The sequence below is a fragment of the Lepisma saccharinum genome, chromosome 1 (genome assembly GCF_977018435.1).
Source record: "Lepisma saccharinum chromosome 1, izLepSacc3.1, whole genome shotgun sequence".
NCBI lineage: Eukaryota > Metazoa > Arthropoda > Insecta > Zygentoma > Lepismatidae > Lepisma > Lepisma saccharinum.
The window spans coordinates 99,264,677-99,289,192 of NC_139229.1; the positions used below are offsets into that span (position 1 = coordinate 99,264,677).

Here is a 24,516-nt window from a genome sequence, read left to right on the forward strand (position 1 = left end):
TGCGACCGTGTTCGAACCAAAGGTTATTTTCCTTCACGCAAGAATAGCCTGCAATCAAACGGAGAATAGATTTAGCACGATGGGTAGCCAAGTGTGATGTATTATTACTCGGTCACGTCCAGCAGCCCGAAGCGGTGTCGGTCAGAGGCCGTTGTTACATAAGGCTGTCGTATCATTAGAAGCATCTGCGAGGAGATAATGGCGGAAGCCGCGGTAGCAATCGCAGGCCGCTGCTCCATCGATTAAGATGGGTGCTGGGACGGAGTATTCAATCGCATCCCAAATGATAGGATGCTGGGATTGATGGAAGGGGTCACGGGGGTGATTGATGAGGCGACCATCTCGCTGTTTCTTGCAGAAACTGAAAACCAACCATGTTCATTGACTTAAGATTTACTCAAGATTGTAAAGTCCAGATCATTAATCACCATATTTATTACCACGGTAATCAACTTCAAGTTTACATTTTCTTTCTTTGATTTTACAAACCTCTGTGCGTCTCGACTTCCTTAATTGCCACATCTCTATGCCGGAGGGACTGCCCTGTGGCGCAGTGGTAAAGTCGTTGACTTGTAATCAAGGGATTTCGCGTTCGATACACAGTGGAGGAACATAGTGGTTCGAAATCGACTTTAATCTATAGACCCAGTCCCGAATAGCTTATCTTGACATAAAGTGGTCTTAGAACTCAAACTCCAAAAACTCAATGAAGGCTCCAGTCTATGGGTACAGGAAATACCGAAATAATTTACCAACCGTAGCATCGAGGCTAAAACGATTGCAGATTCTGGTGAAGTTCTACTGTTGCTTCATATATCACACGAAAAGAGCATCCAACATCCAATGTGGCCGGGATCGAATCCCTTCCTGGGCATGGGTGTTCTTTCTGACCGTCCCTTCATCAATTTCAACATATCATCGCTCATCCTCAACTTCACGATTAGCCAAAAAGTGGCAGAAATGCGAACTAAAATCAACCAAATAAATCAATCAAACCAGTGTGATGGTCAGATGTCTGTTCCAGTGGTATGTCCAGGTTGTCCATAACCAGCTAATTTCCAAACTACAGAACTGTCAGGGAACTTACGAATCACCTCGTACAGTTGACAGCAACTTCACGGAATATAGCCTGTTGAGAAGAGATCAACTAAGTGACTGATAAATTGGTAATGCATTATGTACAACATTATTATTAGCAATGTTATTATGTACACGCGGGGCTAAGTTTCAACATGGCGCCTTCCATACGTACATCCCCAGAAAAAAAACCTCTAGTTTTTGGTGCTCTCAAGAATCCTTGCTCCAAGCAAAATAACCAGCCAATCCCCTGCATTTTGTGCCTTTGAGTGCGTCATAGTCACAATGAACTACGAAAATTTGGAGAGTTTATGCTCTTTATGATAATCGAAAGAAGCATATTTCAAGATGAACAGAAGTACAGATCTGGTTGTTGTTGGATCAAAATTAATATAATAGTTGAGCTGAGGTCGGCAACTGTGTCATAATGAATAGAATCTTCAAACAAATTCTAGGAAGGTCAGCAGGAACGTTTCTATAAGTTATTTTCTCTTGTCTTGTCTGTTTTTGGTCATCCTGAGTGTAATTAAAAACAAGCCTTAAGGCAGGGATTGCCTTGGATATATTATGCTTATAAACAAGCAGAGACCTATTAAGGTCAGCACTTAAAGAACTATTCTCGTGAGATAGCTACAAAGGGGCCGAACGGTTTCAAAACACAGATTATTTGTACACATGCCTACTTCATGCTTATATATCTTCACTATGTGCAAATTAAGAAAGCCGTGACTGGATTCCTCATCTGCAGTGACACACTAAATGCACATTTATTTTCTGCCAGAAGGCAAAAGTATTACAGAGTGCGAAATGATTGAAGTTAGGGGAGGAATATCTAAATTTACACACACCACACAACTGTGTTTGTATGTGTGTGTACATATATACACTCCTCAAAAAAAGTTTGAAATATCGTTATATTAGGCACAACAAGTTTGGAATATTATTAGATTAGGCAATAGGTGATAAGTACGATGGCATATGTCGGCGAGAAGACGAGAACGTCCATCAGACAGATACCATGTGTTCTTCCATTCCAAGGCCATGTCTATTACTAGAGACCGGATTTTAAAGGGAAGTCCTTTTTTATTTCTCAACACGTATCATGGAATAAATAACAACAGTGTTGATAATTATCTTCCACCAACAAGATTACTTGGTTTTGACTTCTCTTATTTCAGCCCACATTCAGTTTTTTCCTCTTTTTAAATATTTTCACTTCTGGTCCCTTTATTGACTAGTTTCTCAGCCTACATTCCTTTTTTTCCTCGTTTTGAAAACATCTTTCTTGGTTCCTTTATTGACAAGATATATCAAATATTTTGTACGACTGTTTTTTTTTTTTCCCTGAACAAAACCTTCAACAATTGTCTATTTGGTGCAATTTAGAGGAATGAAATAACAACCACCCTCTACCTTACCTTCCCTCAATTAGTGTGTTGAGAGTACTTTGCAGCGATTATTGAAACAATTCGATCTGGGCTTACGCAGCAACAAACGCATTGTAAGCAGCACGCCTGTTGGGTTGAAAGTGTACTTAATCTACTAGATTCAGACTTTTATTGTGATTTCTTTAGAATAGTTTTAACTTAACTGTGTGACAGTGACGGCAGTATTGAGTGTCAGTGAAAGTACAAGTGCCAACAAGCTATCAAATGCGGTAAGCTGTTGCAAGGAAGATTTCATCGAAACGGATCGTCAGATTATTCGCTGTACTTTACCTTCAAAAGAAAGAAAATGAAAAAGGACTATAGTTTATTTATGCACTCCACTAAAAATACTATTTCAAATGAAAGCGCAATACATACCATTCATATATAAAAAGGGATACATTAATACGAAATTTAATCTATTCCTTTTTATATATGAATGGTATGTATTGCACTTTCATTTAAAATAGTATTTTTAGTGGAGTGCCAAAAACTGTAGTTCTTTTCCCCATTTTTTTTGGCAATAATTTCCCCCCTTTTTGTCCTTTTTAGAGGATTTTTCCCCTCTAAAATCCGGTCTCGATCACCTATTGTCTAACGTAACAACATTCCAAACTTTTTGTGAGGAGTATATTTACACATGAATTATGAATAGAAAGTAAATAATAACTAAATGTTTATATACAAAGAAAATCATTTGCAACTTATCAGATATTTATAAAGTAGAAAACTAATTCCTTTATCAACTGGTTTAAAATGTCAATAAATTACAAAATAGTTGAAATGGTTTTATTGTTCATAAGTTTTTTATTTAGTTTTTGCTTTCTATTAATATAAATCAATTAGATTTCATTGTTATATTTGTCTTGCATGCTTGTTTTACTTTCATTGTGCAAATGTTGCTGGTGTAGATCTGTTAATGATGATAGATAGAAAGCATAAAACACACACAGAGACACAGACATTATCAATCGATCTTTTGTGTTTTCGATGTTATCATTAGTAAATTGTATTTGAATAAAAAATCAATTGCTTATATTTGCTGTTATAGCAAGAGCCATTCTCCCGAAAGTTTTTGGTGCCGGTTGTGGGGGATTTGTAGGACAAGATTGTTGATGTAAGAAACGCACCCTATCCCCCCCGCAGGATTTCGCACCCTGGTGTGTTAGTTAAAATGCTTTTAGGTAATAAAAGCAAATATAAACGTAACAGCTATTTGGAAGGCGACATTAATCTTATTCAGGAGAAGAGATGAGACAAGTGGCCAACGTCATGTCCAGGAACCATATCTAGCTACAATAACACCTTCCTGCTGAGTTTTTATGTAATGTTTGTTCATTGCTTTTTCTTACTGGCTCGGAGTACACCATCTCTTTGGTTTGATACCGGAATCCTTCAAGCTACAGCGTATTTATGTTACAGCGTTAGGAACGAGTTCATAGAAAATTTTCATACGTATATCCTTAGGAGAATGTATTTGAATATAATCAGGTTATATAATCTGAGGTAAATGATTTTTTGATGAAACCGGTTATCCTTGTACAATATGGTTTGTCGTCTTAACTTCATGACATAATCGATTTTTACCGGACACGTTCCAGCACTATTTATTGGCTGTTTGTTACATGGGTTTAGGAACGAACACGGCGCGCGATCACAAACTGTATAATATGAACTTTCGCTTCTCAGATTTTGTCTTAATACAGGATTTTTTTCCGTCTTCGTCCGAGAGAAGTTTCCAGTCCCATTGTTCCTCAAATTCTCGGTACGACCAGATATACGTTTGTCCATATAGTCAACGGCAAAATAAATAGTAGGCAAATTGTCGATTACCATTTTCATTCAGTCTGTTTCCCACAACATGATGATCATAAATTGGAGTAAAAACGTCAATAAGCAGAGGACAATATCTGATTTGCATAAACAGAAATCCATTCCTTAAAACAACACAGAATGTGGAATAAAGATTATGAAAATAGTGATGGACAATTTGCCTACTATTATCTTTGCCGTTGACTGTACAACGAGGATATACGTTAGACGCTCCTGTCTGTTTGATTAGCTTGGAATTGATTTAAGGAATATGCTCTTTCACTTTTCGTTCTCTTTTATTTCTTCAGGCCACCTTGCGTCAACCCTCTGTGATGGGGTAGTGGTAACGTCGTTGCTATGTAATAAAGTGGTCCCGGATTTGATACTCGGTGGAGACAGATCTGATCCCACTTTCAACTGTAGGCCCAGTCCCGATTAGCCTATCTGCGCATAAAGCGGACTTAAAAACTCAAAACCGCCTTCCGTCATTATTGCATACAGCCTGAAAAGTTTCAAAAGCAAATACACATACAAAACATGGAATTCTCTTTTAAATAGTTACATCCACATATGCAAATACCTGCATTTAAAACTACAATAGGTAAGGCATGACAACATTCGGACATTTAATAAAAACTGGTTCCTTTTGTTTACGGTTCTTTGTAAGGACTATTTTACTGTACAATCAACATTAATTTGGCAGATGTGTTTTTCTTCTCTGTGTAAAACGCAATTGTTGTTATGCTCCTAAACATTTTCGTTCTTACATCCTCACACTTTTTCTTTTGTTCCTGTTACTATTTATTGATCTATTAGTACTCTTCGACCCAAGAAGACGCACCTATCTCGAGTGGACGTTCCAAACTCTAAAGGGGAAGTGGGCAGAAACATGCGCAAAACTTCACTCTAAATTTCAGATCAGTATTTCGATTGTAGGCGTTCTGTTGTTTATTATAGTTCGTCTTTTTGTGTCTGAAATGTGACTGCTGCTGCAACTCGTAACAAACCATTTCGAAATGAAAAAAAATACGAACTTGCTTTTCTCTATGCGTTCCAGTTGCAGCTGTAACCCCTATTTTGACACTGGACTTGTCCAGTTAGCGCATGCGCAGTTGAGCTGATGGTCGCGGATATTTCTGGATTGTAACAATTCTGTTGAATGTCAAGGAAGTCCCTGCAACCTATAAATGTCCGTGACTACACATGAATTCTTTTACGAATGACATTTATTGATTCTAGAATTTGTAGACTAATTTGTAATTCTTTTCTTGTAGGTATGTACGATTTCTATTGCCACTTATAAGACCTTATAAAGTGAGCACAAGAAGACAGCAAAGGTAAGGAACTATTGATATTCTTATTAATACCTAAAGTGTCTAAATAGAAGTCTTGGGAATACTGTAGATCATTAACAAGTAAAACTCGCAAGTAAGGGTAATTTTTTCGCTTTTCGGTTGTTTTACACATGCAATTTGAAAATGTACTTTTTAAAATGCAGACTTCTAATTTTTAAGTACCATATTTGTATTTGAACGTCTTATGAAGCGTTTACTATTCAGAAAAAAGACAAAACATATGGTACAAAATTTTATTACTTAATTGCAACTTTATTCAGAGTTCTCACCTTCGGAACAGCCATCTCTAATGATGACGCATCGCTCCCAATGTATATCTCGTAATTGGAATGCACTTTCCTCTCCTTTCCGAAAACGTTTTCTGGAATGACTAGCAGTATTTCAATTTCTTTAGCAGTTTAAAAACTATCCATTTTGAAGTATTTTTCAATCTGAGGAGAGAAAGTAGTTCTGCTGTGGACATGTCCGTACTGTAGGGTGGGTGTGGCATGTCTGCTTGTTCGTCAGATAATTGCAGACCAAGAGTGACGAGTAAGCCCTAGTATTGTCAGGGTGCAGCATCTAGATTTCGATTTTGCACAACTCTGGCCTCTTTTTGGGCATAGCGTCCCTCAAATGCCGCAACAGTTTTAGGTAGAATTCTTTGTTTACTGCTTGCTCGTGTGGAATGAATTCACAGTGAACAAAAACTTCTTAATAGTAGTAATAATAATACAGTGTGTCCGAGAAAAAATATTCCAATAAAGAATTTAAATAACTCAACAATCGTTAACTACAGAAATGTCAAATAACGTTTATTTGGAAGAGAAAATCATAGAATTTTTTTAAACCAAACAACAAGAAAAAAATTTCACCTTAGTAGATCTCAATGTGTGGTCCTTTGGTGGCGCGACAAACATCAAGGCAGTACTCAACCTCCATCCAAGTGTTTTTCAACATTTGATGAGTGACGGAACCACATGCATCAATAATTCTTTCACGATCATTGTAGATGACGAGATGAGCTAAGATGCATAGAGTTGCCAAAACTCGCTCCTAGGTGCCACTACTAGCAGGAATACACTCTCAGTACCGATTTGGGTGAGGTTCTTTTTTTTTCAAGGTCTGTCTTTTTCTGAATAGATCTTGCACAAGGTTTTTTGATTCTGCTATTCTTGTTCTTTTCTCATTACGTACCTGGTTTTCATTATAGTTTTACGTAGCCTATTGTCAAACCCCACTGTCAAAATACAGCCATTTGCCTTATATTTTAAAAATTAAAAGCATATCATTCATATAATTATTTCTGACTCAGATTATGAATGCAAAGTAATGTCCGTAGCATTGGCTTTAAAATATTCCAAATATACTTGAATTCTATAATCTAGAAAATGTGTAACAGATAATGTCTGTAGGTTGTATGTCTATAGCCTATATTTTGGTATATTTTTTTAGTCTTGTCTTGGGACTTGAGTACATTAGAGTGCAAAGTATATGAAATTTTCGCTCAAATGAAAATTGTTTCATTGTGCGATTCTGCATGCATATGAAGAGAACGGCTGTCTGACACATCATAGAGAAGTTATGATGTACAGTCACCGGCAATAAAGACGGGACACCTAGATCTTGAAATACTCGCTGTCATGCAATGCGTTGTGTGTTGCCTAACCCTAAGGCGACAAGTGGATTTTAATAGCAAATTTTCACAGGAAAGCGAGTATTTCAGGATCTAGGTGTCCCATTTTTATTGCCGGTGACAGTATAAAAGCTATGTTCTCAGCTTGTTTTAATTATCGGCGCCTCACTAGCCCAGTGTTCATGCTGCTGTGGCGGAGTGGTTATCTAAGACGCCAGAGGTTCCGGGTTCGAATACCGGTTAAGACATGCATGTTTGTGTTTGTCCTGACAAAAAGTAGAGAATTGAGTAAAGGCTGCTACAACAAAAAACTGGAAGAGAATGACAGGGGAAACTACTGTTTAGGGGGTTTCCTTAAAGGTAATAATAATAATGACAGGGTACCTACTCACCGGAAATTCCTTGAATTCCGGGAATTATGAGTGAATTATTGGCTCCGGGAATTATGCGTGAATTCTACGTGAATTTTTCTCCGTAGACGTGAAAAATTGCAACTTTTATTAATCCAAATGACATTGAGTTTATTCATATTTATAAATACCCTAAGACATTTTTTTCACATTTAGCTTTCATTTTTATGGAGGAAGGAAAAGAAAAAAAACTGCATGGAAAATAAATCAAAATTCTCTCAATCGGTTTGCTTCGTTAGTGTTCTTTGCGGAACAATAATCTATCTGACAGACAGAAGATTATTGCAAGATAATATAATATCTTGAATTTGATTAGGTAAATTTGATTTTGAAATTCTTACACAATGGACATTTTCGTTGATTAGTATATCCCGTAACATTTGTGACTTATGTTTTTAGTCTGAGTATGTGAAATTGCAAATGTAAAATCCGCACCTCAAATTAAATATTTTAGATATACAGGGTGTTTCTAAAGGTCGTTTACAACGCTTGGGAGGTGATTCCTCACACGAAAACAAGCAAAAAGTCTAAGTTCCATTTTTAAGACTGAGGCTTCGTTTCCGAGATAGGAGCCTCGCAAAAGGTGACAAAGTGAACGTCACACCTAACTGGGACGAATACTATCACAGATAGAGAGGCGGTTCCAAGGGAATCATAAAGGAATCGTATGTGCTCAGTCCGGAAGTCACTATGAAAAGTTCTCTGCACGCATGCGCAATGGAGTCCTCAAAGGAATTGGGGATTTCCAGCAACAACAATGCATGGAAAAGGTATGTAACGCAGCAAGAAGGACCGTGACAATGAGAAATGCGTTCAAGACAACACATCCCGACCTCAAACATCAAAACATGACCACCGAACACAAAATCCGAAAAGTTGAGCACGGTTGCATACCCCAGTTACACGCGAGGAATGAACGAATCATGTCATGTGGCATACGAGAGACAGGAGGAGGGAAAGAAAAACACAATATCAGATGATTGCGACAACGTGTATTTTTACACGCGACAACTGCGTAATATCCCCCCCCCCACACACACACACACAACAAACAACAAATGCTACAATATCTTACGCACAGACAGTCCGTGTCACTGTACACCAACTGAAGATGTCACTTTCACCACACAAAGGGGGTGGGGAGCAATACCAAAAGTGTTCTCACTGGTATTTGCCGAGGGCAATAATCACAGACGGTTTTCAAAATGTCTGCCGTTTACTTCTACGCAGAGATTACAGCGACGAATCAAGGATTGTCGAGTACGAGCAAACAAGCCAGGTGTATCTGCTACCGTCGCGGCGGCGACGTTGATGCGAGCAACGAGGTCCTCAGCTGTTGTGACAGGTGTGTCGTATACGAGGGTTTTCATTTCTCCCCAGAAGAAAAAATCGAGAGGGTTGAGATCTGGCGACCTCGGTGGCCAAGGCACAGGCTCATCCCTACCAATGAACCTATTGCGAAACACGTCATGCAGGAAATGTCGTACATTACGATCGAAATGAGCTGGTGCACCATCGTGTTGGTACCACATTTCTTGCCGCAGTGCCAAAGGTACGGTCTCCAACAGTTCAGGCAGAACCTCACTAAGAAATGCATGATACGTGCGACCATTCAGGCGAACAGGGAGAATGTATGGTCCAATTAAATGATCATGTACTATCCCGCACCACACATTCACTGAAAACCTGTGCTGGTGATGGGCCACAAAAAGTGCATGTGGGTTGTCAAAGTCCCATACATGACTGTTTCTACTATTGAAGACATCCATCCTGGTGAAAATGGCTTCATCTGTCCACAATACGTTTGCCCCGAAGTGAGGGTTTGTGTCCAGCTGATGCAACAACCATTGGCAAAACTCCATACGAGGGCGAAAGTCACGAGGTAACAGTTCTTGTACTTTCTGCAGTTTAAAAGGGTGCATTCCTTCATCTGACAACACTCGCCAAACATTCACATGAGACGTGTTTCGTGCCCGAGCGAGCACTCGCGTACTGGTGCCAGGATGTTCTGCGACCGCTGTTAACACATCTTCTGCAAACTGATGTGTGCGTACACTTCGGGGTCTTCCAACTTCTTGTCGCGGTGGTAACACTGACCCTGTTTCACGCAGTCGACTGTCCACTACCTGAAAGAAGGTGTGAGACGGTAAACGTCTATGTGGAAAGCGTTCTCCATAAAGACGCCTTGCCTCACGGCTATTACCACGTGCCTCCCCATACATGAGATGCATGTCTGCTAGCTGCTGGGTCGTATACGCAGCCATCTGTGTAATAGGGAGCTGGAACTGCAAAGTATTGTTTTTGTTTAACACTGGCACACTGCACAAATTGGCCGTATCACCGTACGAACACCACAGACCAATTGTTGCGATACTTGACTTGCCCACTCCACCACGTCAAATTCTTTCAATGCAACATACTAGTACTCTTCAACGCGTATGACAACCTAGAGCGAACTGCTGATCATATCCCAGCACCTGCAACACGATTGGGACGACTGCCGGAGAGAACCAACCCTTCGAGCTCCTCTCGCGGGAACAGCAGTCATGAAGGTCAAACGTAGACTACGAGAGCCAGACTTGCCTGTGCAGCGCTTCCAAAACTGGTCTCTTTTACGTCACAATGATCGCGTGCGAACACTTTTGGTATTGCTCCCCACCCCCTTTGTGTGGTGAAAGTGACATCTTCAGTTGGTGTACAGTGACACGGACTGTCTGTGCGTAAGATATTGTAGCATTTGTTGTTTGTTGTGTGCGTGTGTGGGGGGGGATATTACGTAGTTGTCGCGTGTAAAAATACACGTTGTCGCAATCATCTGATATTGTGTTTTTCTTTCCCTCCTCTTGTCTCTCGTATGCCACATGACATGATTCGTTCATTCCTCGCGTGTAACTGGGGTATGCAACCGTGCTCAACTTTTCGGATTTTGTGTTCGGTGGTCATGTTTTGATGTTTGAGGTCGGGATGTGTTGTCTTGAACGCATTTCTCATTGTCACGGTCCTTCTTGCTGCGTTACATACCTTTTCCATGCATTGTTGTTGCTGGAAATCCCCAATTCCTTTGAGGACTCCATTGCGCATGCGTGCAGTGAACTTTTCATAGTGACTTCCGGACTGAGCACATACGATTCCTTTATGATTCCCTTGGAACCGCCTCTCTATCTGTGATAGTATTCGTCCCAGTTAGGTGTGACGTTCACTTTGTCACCTTTTGCGAGGCTCCTATCTCGGAAACGAAGCCTCAGTCTTAAAAATGGAACTTAGACTTTTTGCTTGTTTTCGTGTGAGGAATCACCTCCCAAGCGTTGTAAACGACCTTTAGAAACACCCTGTATATACGGTTCAATTCAATTGAAACAGAATTTTTGGACACATTGTAATCACAAAGACCCTTTATATTGTTAATATACTCTATTTGTGTCGGTGTGTGTGTGTGGGGGGGGGGGGGGTTGAGAGGCGGTAATACGGAAGGTTGAAATAGAGAAGACATATTCTTGCACTCTGGAATTCTTGGAAAGTTCGCCTTGGAAACCGGCAATTATACTTGAATCTTATCATGGTTCTAGAGTGGTCATCCTGAATGAGTACTTAGCGTAGCGTGGTCGACTTTCGATCTCGCCACTTACGTTCCCAGGGTCGAGTCCCATTCTGGGTATTGGTGTTCTTTGTGAGTGTCATTTCATAAATTTCATCATCACTCATTCTCATCGTCGCGATTTATCAAAAGTATCTCTAAAATTTCCTCTTAACCTTTAAAGCTTTTTCTTGAACAAGGTGTGTAATAACAAAGGTAATAACATTTCCGTACACTAACTGCATGAAATATCAAAGGTCTGCTGGTTATTCGCTAATCTGCTAGATCGAGTAAAAAAGTCCCAAAGGATATAATATTAAAAATAATAATTTTTTAATAAAATTTGTTTGTTTTTAGTAGCTTGTAATAGTCATTATTGTAAATAATAATCAAAAGCGTGATAATAATAGTTATTATTTCTGCTATTGAAACTTTATCAATTTTTATCAAAATTTCTGGCGACGCCTATGTTTATTATTGAGGGTTTCCTTCCGGGTTTCCCTTATCGCACAACGCGATACCAACCTTGCATTCTGACATCATAGCGGAATGCTTTCATTCTTAGGCTAAATGCCTAAGTTGTTAGGTTTAGTTCTCTTGGCATAAATCAATGGCGGCGATTGGGTTCCAAAACTGAAGGGGCAAGGTAAAAATAATAGGTAGGGTCGGGGGGCAAGGACAGTTTATTTTCCCTTGGTAGATGAGGTGTAGAATCGTGCGGATACAAAAGTGGGGGGGGGCAGTCACGCCCCCCTAATCGCCGCCACTGGCATAAATAATATATTTTCAGTGTATTTATGCTAAAAGAACCTAACATGCGAAACCAAATCTAACAACATAGGCATTCCGCATCTGACTTCAGAACGTAACGTTGGTATCGCGTTGTGCGATATGGAAGACCCATTTCCTTTCAAGAGCACGTGTCTCGTGTCGCTTCGGTCTGAAAGCTAATTCTGACGCTACGAAGTTATGCTAGTGTACAGCAATAAACATCTTCAGAGTATAAACTCTCGTCTCTCGAAATTGGTATTATTTAAACGCTATTACATTCACCGCCTTTTAATGAAAGTTCTCCTCTAAATATCGTGCCTCTAACTTGCTGGGTGCGATGTAATTTCAATCACTGCCAAGTAATTTTGCCTTCTTCCTTGTCGTGTTAAAATGAGTTTGCAGCCTTTACCGCAAGAGGGGAGGGCAGGCGTCTGCTGCATGTTCTCTTCACAAACGAACAGGGGATTCTGATGCACGTAGAAACATTAGCGTACACAGCCAGCGGCAAGGTAACTGGGGAATATTCTTTTTTTTTAACAATCTCGTGATCTGTTGAGCAGCAGAAGCGATGGTATGCCGCACAGCCTGAGGCGTTCAAGAGCTAAAGAAAGAGAATGGCGTAAGTTGAAGATGATCCTTTTTTTGTGCATCGGTTACTCTTTCTGAAGCGTAAATACAAAGAGGGGCGAGCAGTGTAGTGGTCTGTCTGTGAGAGCTCTTGTCAGCAGGTAGGATTGTTTTTTTATACTTTTTACTTCTTTGTTCGCTATTGCGCATCATAGCCTTGAAGTGAATCATGAACATACTTAGTGATTTCATTAAGCACGTTTTATATGGGAAACTTATTGATTTCTGATGTATCCAATGGTGTTCCTAAACCTGAGACCCTGGATGAAATTCAAGGTGGTGGGTAGGCATTGTGTTCTGATGACGTAAGGGAACTTTCAATCAACCGACACACGTTTCGTCAACGACCTCCGTGGAGGAGTGGTTACGCTAAGACACCAGGGGTCCCGGGTTCGAATCCAAGACTGGACATGGGTGTTCTTTGTGAGTATACCTTCATCAATTTCATCATATCGTCACTCATCCTCATTTTCGCAATTAGCCAAAAGTGGCAGAAAAGCGAAGTAAAATAAACCAAATCAGCGCAGTGCATTGTGTTACCTCCGCGATCTGTTAATTGCTAGCTTATAGACTGATTGGACTTAGGTCGCTTGTCGCTTTCGTGTGGATTCAACGTGTCTTGTCGCTTAGGTCTGAATGCTCACTAACTGGTGCATTATAATGGAAATCTGTGCGGTAGTTTCTTTATATTTTGATTATTTTACGTCGCATTTTCTACTTAGGTTAATCGTGATGATGAGAATAAAAGAAAAGCTGATGATATGGCGATGAGACGTACACAGTGATGCCTGACAGGGTTCTAACCTGTGACCTCTGAATTCGTAGCTCATTACGCTAATCACTCCGCTGCGGAGGTAGATGCAGATGTAAGGTGGTGTCACATCGTACACTTGAAACCGTGTAAAGAAGTAGCTACTAATTGTCACATATAATGAACTCATTTACGGACATTTCTCGAAAGGTTAAGGGTATGACACTGTAACGAATTCCCCATGTGCTTCTCCACGTGGGACTAATGGGGCTAAATCCCCACGGAAACAAATATATTTCGGTTTGATATTTGAGGGAAGCGGCGCTTCTAGTATGATTATGAATTGTAGGTAGATGAGATTTGTTAAGGGACACTCGCAGAACTCCTTACGCAATGTAATGTTAAGAGAAAACGTAACTAAATCGGGAATTAGCAAAAAAAGAGGCATTTTTAGGCAAGGTTATGCAAAGTAGGCACTTATATGCACTATAAAATGCTCTATCACGCTCGAAACAAGATGAAACGAATTTAAGGGAGAATTCACACCGAAGAGACACGTGTAGCTTGGAAGCGAACCCTCAGTAATCGATGCAACCTTTCGAACCGAAGAGAGACTGCAAGATGCACGTGTCGCATGTCGCTTACGTGTCTCTCGGACTGTGCCGTTTTCTCAATATCGTGCATCGTGTCGCTTCAGTTTGTTGTTCGCGTTTGCGCAGTGAATGCTTCATTCCAACGAGCTATATTTAGACTTTAGAAGAGAGCCCAACCGGAGACCTTACAACGTATTTGAAACTCAAATTTGTTGATATAATAAAGTATCGATATGTTCAATGTTCTAACATTGTTTTAAGATTAAAACACAACGTTCTTTACGCTTTATCAATTTTTTTGATGCAGTTATGGGCTGTAATTTGCCTTCAACATCGTGTAAAGAGGCCCTGTTTTCGCCTTTACGACGTGACTGTTTTCATTTGAAAAGAACAGCATATGGAGGCACTTTAGTCCAAAATAGATCAGTCAACATGGTCAAGTAATCTAGTGCATTGTTTCTCAATCGCCTGGCTGCGACCCAATACTGTGCTCACGTATCAACTATACTGAGCTGCTGAAAATGGTTAACAACTAATCATAATCCCAATATCATATTTGAGTTGTGAATTTTCGTGTTTTAAGTCCATTTTATGCACAAATATACTTATCACGACTCGGCTTAAAGTGGGACCCGCACCACATATGTCTCCACCGGTTATCGAACCCGGCATCACTTAATTACAAGGAGACGACGTTACCACTTCGTCATTCATATTTTTGTATTTGTCAACAATTCTACACACGTAATCAAACTATTATTACTCTTTATGATTATGCTAGAACTTATTTATCAATATTTAATTTCATAGATACATGTTAATTCATGCATCAAATCTATATTACTGTAAAGGTATTTACGAGGAAAATTCTTGGGCTAAGGGCATTGACTTAAAAAAAAAATACCGTGATATGGTTTCACGAATATTGAGAACCATTTCTATAGTGTTTAGGTATTCGCTTTATCCAGGCTGGAAAGTCTAGCGTATACAGTTTGATGTCAGTGAAGCGTATACAGTTTCAAGCGTGAAAGAAACATGTTTAAAACACTTTGTTTTAAACGTTTTAAACATTTGTGAAAAAAGCCATGTGTTTTAAACGTTTAAAACAAGTTGTTTAAAACACTTTTGTTTTAAAGATGCCAACTCTGCTCTTGATTGATTGATTTGGTGTTTTAAGTCCACTTTATGCACAGTAAGGCTAATTGGGACTGAACCCACAGCTTAAAGTGGAATCCGAACCACTATGAGCCTCCACTGGGTATCGAACCCGGGACCCCTTGATTACAAGGCGACGACGCTACCACTTCCAACCCTGCTCTTAGGTGTGAAACTCTCGTGTCGCGTGTCTCTTCGTTGTGAATTCTCCCTAAAATATCATAGCCTATGTTTTAATGTATATAAGAAAAAACGCATCCTACTGATCAATGGAGCACCTTCAACACCTGAAATCCAGTATTGATTGATTGATTTGGTTTATTTTACTTCGCTTTTATGCCACTTTTTCTAATCGCGAAGATGAAGATTATTGATATGATGGAATTGATGATTGGACACACAAAGAACACCCATTCCCAGACCGGGATTCGAACCCGGGACCCTGACGTCGTAGTGCGCTGTGTTAACTACTCCGCCACGGAGGTTGGCTAAATTCAATATTCGTACCGGTTGTATGTTAGCGTACAGTACAATTTCCAGATGTTATTTCCAAATCAAAGTTTCTTCACCTGGAATGCATATCAGGTGCCTATTTGAATTCCATCTTTTCAAGGTTACGGAGGACATCGACGCAATCAAGCGTTGTTGATAGCTTCTGAACGTGTTCCGCTCTCCCTGCCACTGGTGTTCTGAGCATGTGAATGACCGCAGCCTTGGCCACAATGTGGGAATAAGACTTCCTCCTGTGTGGCCGATGCAAATCACAACCGACGGCTCTGTTCGAAAGCAATCTCCGTTCAACATCTCCAGCTTCCATCCATTGGTTATAAATATAGGGCTATCAATTTGAACGTCAGATCTTGAAAATTATATAGAATGAAAACCACAAGTGATAATGACATAATTTTTATTTTATTTTGAAGAGCAAACAATGGCATTATGTTTTGAACAATATGTCGTTCAAATTATGTCCTCTGCTTCGGTGGGTGGAATGCATTCTGAATGTCCAATTTTCCAGCACGTCTGCACACATATTGAGCGGTATAGCCTCAATGGTTCGTTCGATGTTCCGTTTCAGGTCACGTACTGTGAGTGGCTTAGTCTCATAGACCTTGGATTTGACATAACCCCATAGAAAATAATCCAGGGGGGTTAGGTCACATGATCTTGGCGGCCAGTTCACATCAGCCTTTCTGGACAGAACTCGTCCGGGGAACTTTTCTTGCAATAATTACATTGTTTGGCGAGCTGTGTGGCAAGTTGCATCGTCCTGTTGGAAAAAAACATATTGTTCATGTCAAGATTTGCCAGTTTAGGCCACAAAAACTTCACCACCATATTCCTGTATCGCTCCCCATTGACAGTCACGTGACTTCCATGTTGATCTTAAAAACAAATAAGGCCCGATCACGCCATTAGCCCAAAAACCACACCACGAAGTCACTTTCTTAGGATGAAGGGGTACGTTCAGAATCACTTGCGGATTTTCATCTGCCCAAATCCTACAGTTTTATTTGTTATGTCGGTCGATTATGTTGACGACCATACCTGTAAATTCCTCTCAATGCACTAAATGTCTGTCGAACTAAACACGAATTTTTATAATAAATTCGAATAATTTCTATGCCTTGTTGCATTGTGTATCTCTCCATGATAACTTGCTACAGACTACTGCACACAAATGTCACAGTTCCATCTCGTCATTCCAGTCAGCGTTGCCATAACACTCTTTCAAAGTTCTGACGTTCCGATTGGTAGACTCTTTACTTGCCAGGGCTCATAGAGTTGGTGGAGTTACTCAAAGTAGCAACACAGTATAAGTTATTCCACTTCTAGTTGCGTTACTTTATATAAAATTCAACGCTTTTCTGTGGTGCCCCTTCTCTACACACATAACTAAATATATATTTTGATGAGAACAAGAGAAAATGCCTTGGCCAGGCATTCAGTAATTGAAACAAAACATTCCGATGCAGACTATAAAGTGTCCCGCACCGTGGCCGTGCGGTCTAAGGCGCAAGCTTTTGCAGGTTCGAGTCTCCTGGAGGGAGCATAACAACGTTTCTCCTGAGATTTCGGCCTGTGTATGGGACCAATGGCCGCCCACCATTGTGAGGAAATTGGGGAGCTACGAATGAGTAGCGTAACCCGGTCAAAGAAAACTTACAACAACGACTGGAGTTCCTCGTGCTGACCACACGTCACCCCGTAACTGGTTGGATGATCTCGCACCTCGGCTGATGTATGTGGAAGTGAGGTCACCAGTCGGTAGGTAGGCACTCGCCGACCCTCACCGTTACGTCACGGGTTTTTTAGACAATAAATGAAAAAGAAATTTCCTTTGAGAAACACTTCTAATTACAAATGTAATATATAACATATATAACATCATTATAACATGTATAACATTATAGTACCGGCCTCCGTGGCGCTGCGAAGCCAGAGGTCCCAGTTTCGAACCCTGCCAATGGATCATTGCGTTTGTCCTATCAACTTCATCTCTTCATCATCGTCCCGATTAATCCAAGTGATAGAAAAGCGACGTAAAATAACCTAAAGAGAAACATTATTAGAATGCTATGTTGATTGGACATTGTCTAGTCTCTAGTGCTTTCAATTCAACTGTACTCTTAACACTACGTTTAACGAGCACTTCCTCGTCTTCAGGCAAACAAAATTCTTTATTACCTGTGTGGTGAGGATCGAACCTACGATTTTATTACAAATCTGGTGCGCAAACCAACTCCTGAAATTCTATACTACTTTTTTGCTCCACTTGTCCTGGGCACCGTATTTGCTTGCATTCTACACTGGGATGGGTTTTGGCTATAGCTATGAAGGCTGGCTGCTGCTTTGATTTTCCTCAGTTTCCAACTTGGTTCTTCGTCAAGTACTGTTGTTCCAATGAATTCTATGGATATTTTCGACCTATCTGTCTTCAGCATTGCGTGCGTGCTGCTTGTGTTCATCTATCTATTCTCTAGAGAGCGTCATGACTGTCCTATTCACATGGTGTGTTGTCTATGCAGATTTTGCTAGCTTTTCCACTCACTGTTTTTATAATTTGCAATAGCTACAGTTGCATATATTATAATATAACTCATAGATTTAGAAGAAGAGGGTCAGAACCCTTTGCTAGCGAGGCTCTGACGTATGGACTCACGGCCAGTATAATCCTCCTTTGCGCTCATGTTGTGTGCTATCCTTGTGTGTTTGTGATTGCCCATTCATCTTATCACCATTCATCCTCATCTTCGCGATTAGCCAAATGTGACAAAAACGAAGCAAAAATCAATAGATTTACAAGGTTTTATAACTTCATTCTTAGTTGTACGCGTAATTATTGACAACTTGTGTGGGATGAGAAAGGCAGCAACGCACCTTATGCGGGAACTATGAGCATTTTTGCATTCTCCTCTGGAGACGTAATCCTATTAACAGATCGACAATACCTTGAGAACTTATGGCCGGAGCTTCTTTACATGTACCGAACATTAAAACCTAAACATACTGCCGTGTTTGACAGGACAAGGAACACGAGGCAAGAAAAAGAATTACACTCTTGACCCTTAGCTAAGAGAAGGTGGTAGGCTTCCTGCTCCCTGTTTCGCTGAAACTTGCCACATTCCAAAGCTTTGGAATCGGTAATAGTAGGCGCGAGTGTTGTTTAAAACAAGTACCTGACGTATTTATCCTTGTATCCACGTGTCGTTCACCACGCAGAGCGTATCACCGCGCCGTGCATATTTTTGACCTCGATACGAAGCCAGCGTCCTTCATAGCAAAGGTGTACCCGAGACATTCCACCCTTTGCGACCCATCGGGACCTGGCTAATGGTACTTGCATATTGTACCTACGCGTTGTGGAGAATGAAAGTATCTTACATTGTTGGACGACACACCTGTAAATAGTTGCATTGATGACTCTCCTGGTTCGTTGCGACTTAAGATGTTTTACGCACTCTTATGCAACTGAAGGTGGTGTAAACTTGAAAAGCTATTCAGTGTAATTGATTTTATTGCATACAATAACGAATATGCACTTTCACTATCTATTATACTTCAGTTTCTTAACAGTATACTCTACTGTGTTATGTGTATAATAAAGGTGGGAGCTATACAACAAGAAATGTTAGAATTTTGTATTGTTGTGGGACAAGAACTTTTGTGCTAAGATGACTTTTAAGTAGGCCAAAAAGAAATTCAGGACATTGTGATGAAGGAAGCCAATGCTTCCAGATGAAGGCGATGATGATTAACTTTATTTTACCTTTTGGTTGATTGAGTTGGTGTTTTAAGTCCGCTTTATGCACACATAGGCTAATCGGGACTGGACCTACAGTTTAAAGTGGGATCCGAACCACTATGTGCCTCCACCGAGTTTCGAACCCGGGAGCCCTTGATTACAAGGCGACAACGCTACTACTGTGCCATCGGGGAGACCTTTTTTACCTTTTGGGAAGGTGGGTGAGATTAACCAGGGATTGAAAATTTCCTGTAGTTTTTGTAATATTTAAGCAATCTCAATGAAATTTTCTGTACATACTATAGCTATATGATGGAATAAGATTGCATATGTGCATACGAATTTCACAATATGATAGCCTATAAGGCCGTAAGTCCATATTTTCTGTATGACACCATGAATGGCGAACGCTACCTGACAATGTTGAAAAGGTATGTTTTGTCCATCGTATCTCCATGGGAAACATTGATGTGCTTGCTTTCATGCAAGACTGCGTGCCGCCACACTTTGCACTTGCCCTACGAGCCTAGTTGGACCACATGTTTCCGGGACGTTGGCTGGGACGACGATGAGAACTCACGAATGGACTCCCAGACCTCACGGCCTGTGACTTTTTCCTGTGGGGCTGGGCAAAGGAGGAAGTATACAAGACAAGACCCCACACTGATTCTGGATGTTCAGAAGGAAAACAGTGGATTCCACCCCGTTCGTTGGAGAAAGCCGCCGCCGGTGTCTACATTGAATTATGGATTGGCCAAATTTTCAATGCCTAGTTACTTCTCACCCACCCTGTAGTGTGAACATGAACAGGAAAAGTTGCAGAAAATATTGAAGTGGATGTCATGAAGGAAGATAATAAAGATAGCATTCTTTGATACGAGTGACTTGAGGAAACATTGTCCTATGAAAGTATCGTAGAGCAAGAAACAAAATTTCGATAAAAGGAAACGCTCTGGTAATACAGAGTGGCCAAGATAAAAGAGGCCCCGTGTTATACGTGATATAAAAAGAACATTAAGGAAGTAAGAGCTGCATTTATGTTACAAGAATTTTTTTCGCACGTTGTGTGATGACGTGTTGTTATTTTTTACCGCTAGGGCGGCGCTCGAGCGGGGTCACGTGATGTCGAGCAGCGATTGAGTGATCAGTGCTGCTGCGTTGTCATTAGTCGGTTTGAAGCGTGTTGAGAAGTGCTGCAGAATGCCTTTGTCAATCGAACATTGAGTATACAGACAATCTCAGGGAACGCTTTGAGGTGCCTCTGCATGATTTGAAAGTAGGCGTTTGGTGTGCTGTTTCAGGCCAACGGATTGTAGGCCCCATTTTCTTTCACAACACTGTGAACTCGCAAGTGTATGTAACGGAATTGTTGCAACCATTCATAGCGCAGCTAACGGATGAAGATCGAGAGTATGCGTTTTTCCAGCAAGATGCCGCTACGGCGCATACTTCACGGTTTTCAATGTCATACGTCCATGAAGTTTTCGGAGAAGAACGTACAGTTTCCGCAGGTTTATGGCCTCCCAGATCGCCCGATCTGTCGACCTGTGATTTTTATTTGTGGGGTAATTTAAAGGGTAAGGTCTACAGTAACAACCCGCATACAATTGAAGAGTTGAAAACAAACATTCGCAATGCGATTGCGGAAATCACACCAAATGAACTGGCAAAAGTTTCTTGAATGTTCAGTACGTTGTTTTTCATAATAATACTTTCCTACTCTGTATTCTGTATATACAATAAATGAGTGAATTGTCTGTATGTTGTTTATAAGACATGGGGCCTCTTTTAGTTTGGCCACCCTGTATATGCATTCTTCTAGCGTGGGACCATATACGTAGGTCCAGCCGTGAATTTTTAAGGGAATGCTGTCAAAATGTTGCTGAAAAACCATAAATGCAATTATGCGTTGAAAAATGAAGTTATTGAAATAAGTTACTTATTTTCTTTAGGAAGAACCGGTCAAAGGAAGATTTGACCCAAATAACAACCCTCACAGAACGTATGCGCTATGATCTTGTAAACATTCCTGAGCTCATTGTTTTATTTGATAAGTGATGAATAGCAGAGGAAATGTCTGAAGGAAATAAACTAAAGTAATCGACAATATTCCACACATACACGGTTTTGTTTTTTTGTTTGTACGTAAAAAAAAAATGTGTTGGTTCGTAAAAATTTTGATTTGCTATTTTGGGAGTAGTAGTTCCAATTTTGTACAGTAATATGATGTACTGTTTCATTAAAATGAAAACAGTTCGTAAATTTAAAATCAAATAAGTTTCCAAAACTAAAATTTCTGTTTCACAAAACTCTTCATAACGCAATTTTTTAAAACATTTTCTTATAGTACAACTATTTGATTTTTTATTCCTTCTGGTGTGTATAAATAAATAATGTACTGAACTTCATCGCATATTGTTACTAATTTTGATTTCCAAATGTTCGTTAATTTTAACTTTCGTTAAAAGTTATGCGTGAAAATTCATTCATGTTAATTTTAATGGCCGTCGAAGACACATATTCTGTAGTTAATTTGAGACAGCGTAAGTTTTTTAGAATGGAACTTCTTTGGAGCCAGTTCAGGAGAAAAATAGCCAGTTAGCGACAGATACCATGCTGGTGTCTTAGGTAAATAAGAATTATGCACAAATGATTTGCAAACTCGAGAAATCACTCAGGGAGAGTTATGTCACCAATTGTCCACTTGTGTTTTCCCCGCTTCTTTCTCGAGCCTTCCGCATGCCAATTCCAGTTGGCTTTATTCCATCTCCTGACCGTTTCCTCCTCCGATGGATTTTCACCATTCTCGATTGTCGACGGCGACTTTTCTTCATTACTTGCTACTTATTCATTTCCACTCTCGCTGTCAACACCCGAAGCTTCTTCCTCAGTTGCGAAACGCGCGGATAATGGGCTTCCAGACAATCGTGGCTGCTAAGATGGTTCTCGTGGGTAAATTTCGCGCAATGAATCCTGGGAAGAAGAGCGAGGATGTTCCAAGGGAACTTTTGGAGTCCATAAAAGACGCTTTATCTTCCGATCTGTCTTCAAAACGAGTGCACCAAGTGAGATCATCAATCGTCATTATTACCTTGTCATCGTCTATTATGTACTGGCTGTTGCGTAACTATGAGAAGTATACCCCAGCAGGAGTGAATTCTGCACATGGTAACCAAAGGGAAGATACGTACAATAAACATATGACAGACATATGCACCGTATATTTGGAATAGTTGATATTTGTATTTTATTTCTTTCCGCTGCGTTTCGACCAAGTAGACGAATAGTGGTGTTCAAGTTCAGAAGATTCATCAAATGCCTGTCTGCTGCTTTAAACGTTCATTTGATTAGTTAGCACACACCACGTAACCATACACCACACGCTACACCGCTCCAGAACGTAGTGCAACGGCGTAAACACCAAATACGCTACTTTACACCAAATCGACGAAGTAGACCAGTCGGTGTTGCACCGTGTAACCAACTCTAGACCCTTCAGTGCAAAGAGTTAAAAAGTGCATCGCAGTAGACGGGACTCCTGAGTCACGCCCGGCAATAGAGGCAGCTAAATAGACCAACCATTTGTGTTGAGTTACCAATCACCTTCGGGGACGAGTAGTCGACTTCCTTGACGCAGTGGTCAGCACAGCTTTGCTACGATGCCAGAAGTACAGTGTTCGAATCCAGGGTCATCCATGAATGATTTCGATTTTCATCACCACAGCACACAAAGTAATTGGCCTCCCCGATGACGCAGTGATAACATCGTCGCCTTGTAATCACGGGGTCTCGGGTTCGATACCGGGTGAAGGCACATAGTGGTTTGAATCCCACCTTAAGCTGTAGGTCCAGTTTCGATCAGTCTTTCTGTGCCTAAAGTGGACTTAACAACAAAAACCCATCTCAACTGTGAACAATTGGAAAGAGTATGGTACATAAGATATGAAAATAAGTTGTAGTCGCCACCGGAGGTCTGGGGTTAAAGTGCCTGCCTGGACAATATTGAAATCATTATTAGTCCTCATCGTTGCCATTTTTAAAGTAAAAGAAGCCGCGGAAAATAAGAAATACGAATTCCTTAGAATTATAACGAATTTTGTCAGCATTACAAAAATTAGTGAAGACTACGGTGCATATTGTTTAAAGTTACAGATAAACGTTTTTACGTATTTATGCAAACAGATAAACAAAACAAAACATTTGTACAGGTTGAAGAAAATTAATTTGAAAAGCCAGTGAAGGTATAAAAAATTATTTAAAGCAAGTCCTCTGAAAGGGTATCTGCTTTGAATTTATCTTCTTGTAACCCTGTTCTACAATCGTCCTACTATAGTATCATAGCGATTCACTGGCGACGCTTGGTTGGTTCACAGTTGATAGAAAACAATATTTTGATTATCAGTATGAAATAACAACATTTTGTATTAACTTCCGAATCTCCGAATTTTCTCTGTCCCCCTCATCTGTTAATCTGTCCCCCTTTATTTTTCTGCCGTCGCCACAATTGCGATTAGCTCCTAGTCGAATAAATGCTGCTAAATATTTCGATGGTGGGGGTAAATGAAACTACACTCCACCCAAGAAGTTGGACCATCTGAGAACCATTTCTCCAATACAGAAACCGCTCCATGGGGCTGGCAGTGTGAACACTCTCATCAGCAAAAGTTTAAAAAAACAACTGAAACTATTAAAGAAACGTTTGTTGTACAACTCTCTCCTGATCTATGTCAACGTGTCTGCAATTGATGCAATACTGAATAAACATTGGAGTGACTGTCACCTATAAAGGTGGCGATGGGCAGACAATGCCTGTCTTCAAGCTCTGACGTTCATCAACCACGGGTCCTTTTTTTCACTTTGCAACAATATCCATCGTTATTACATCCTCGCCATGCAAAGGTCACCCGGAATGAGTCCCTGCAATGGCACACCGTTGCGTAATTCAGCAGAAGACGACCACTGTTTGACCTTCGAGGAATCTCCAATGCACCAATCAAACAGGAGAGATAGGAGACCATTATCCGTGGATGGTGCCTGCGTACAGAACCATTTTTGGTGCTCGCAAGAACAGATCCTGGTCGTAAGTGGAACGCGTGTCTCAAT

At 40.4% G+C, this 24,516-nt stretch overlaps 1 protein-coding gene across 2 annotated transcripts in view; it reads left to right on the forward strand.

Moving 5' to 3' along the window:
• The window catches only part of LOC145998676 (uncharacterized), a 144,203-nt gene that overhangs the window by 47,720 nt on the left and 71,967 nt on the right, over window positions 1-24,516 (forward strand). Inside the window, exon 1 of one of the 2 annotated variants that reach the window (XM_083135149.1) lies at window positions 12,526-12,769. The exons of the other annotated variant lie outside the window; for it this stretch is intronic. The gene's annotated coding sequence lies outside the window, so the exon portion shown is untranslated. Of the gene's footprint in view, window positions 1-12,525; window positions 12,770-24,516 lie in introns of those variants that run through there. 2 annotated transcript variants of the gene reach the window in all.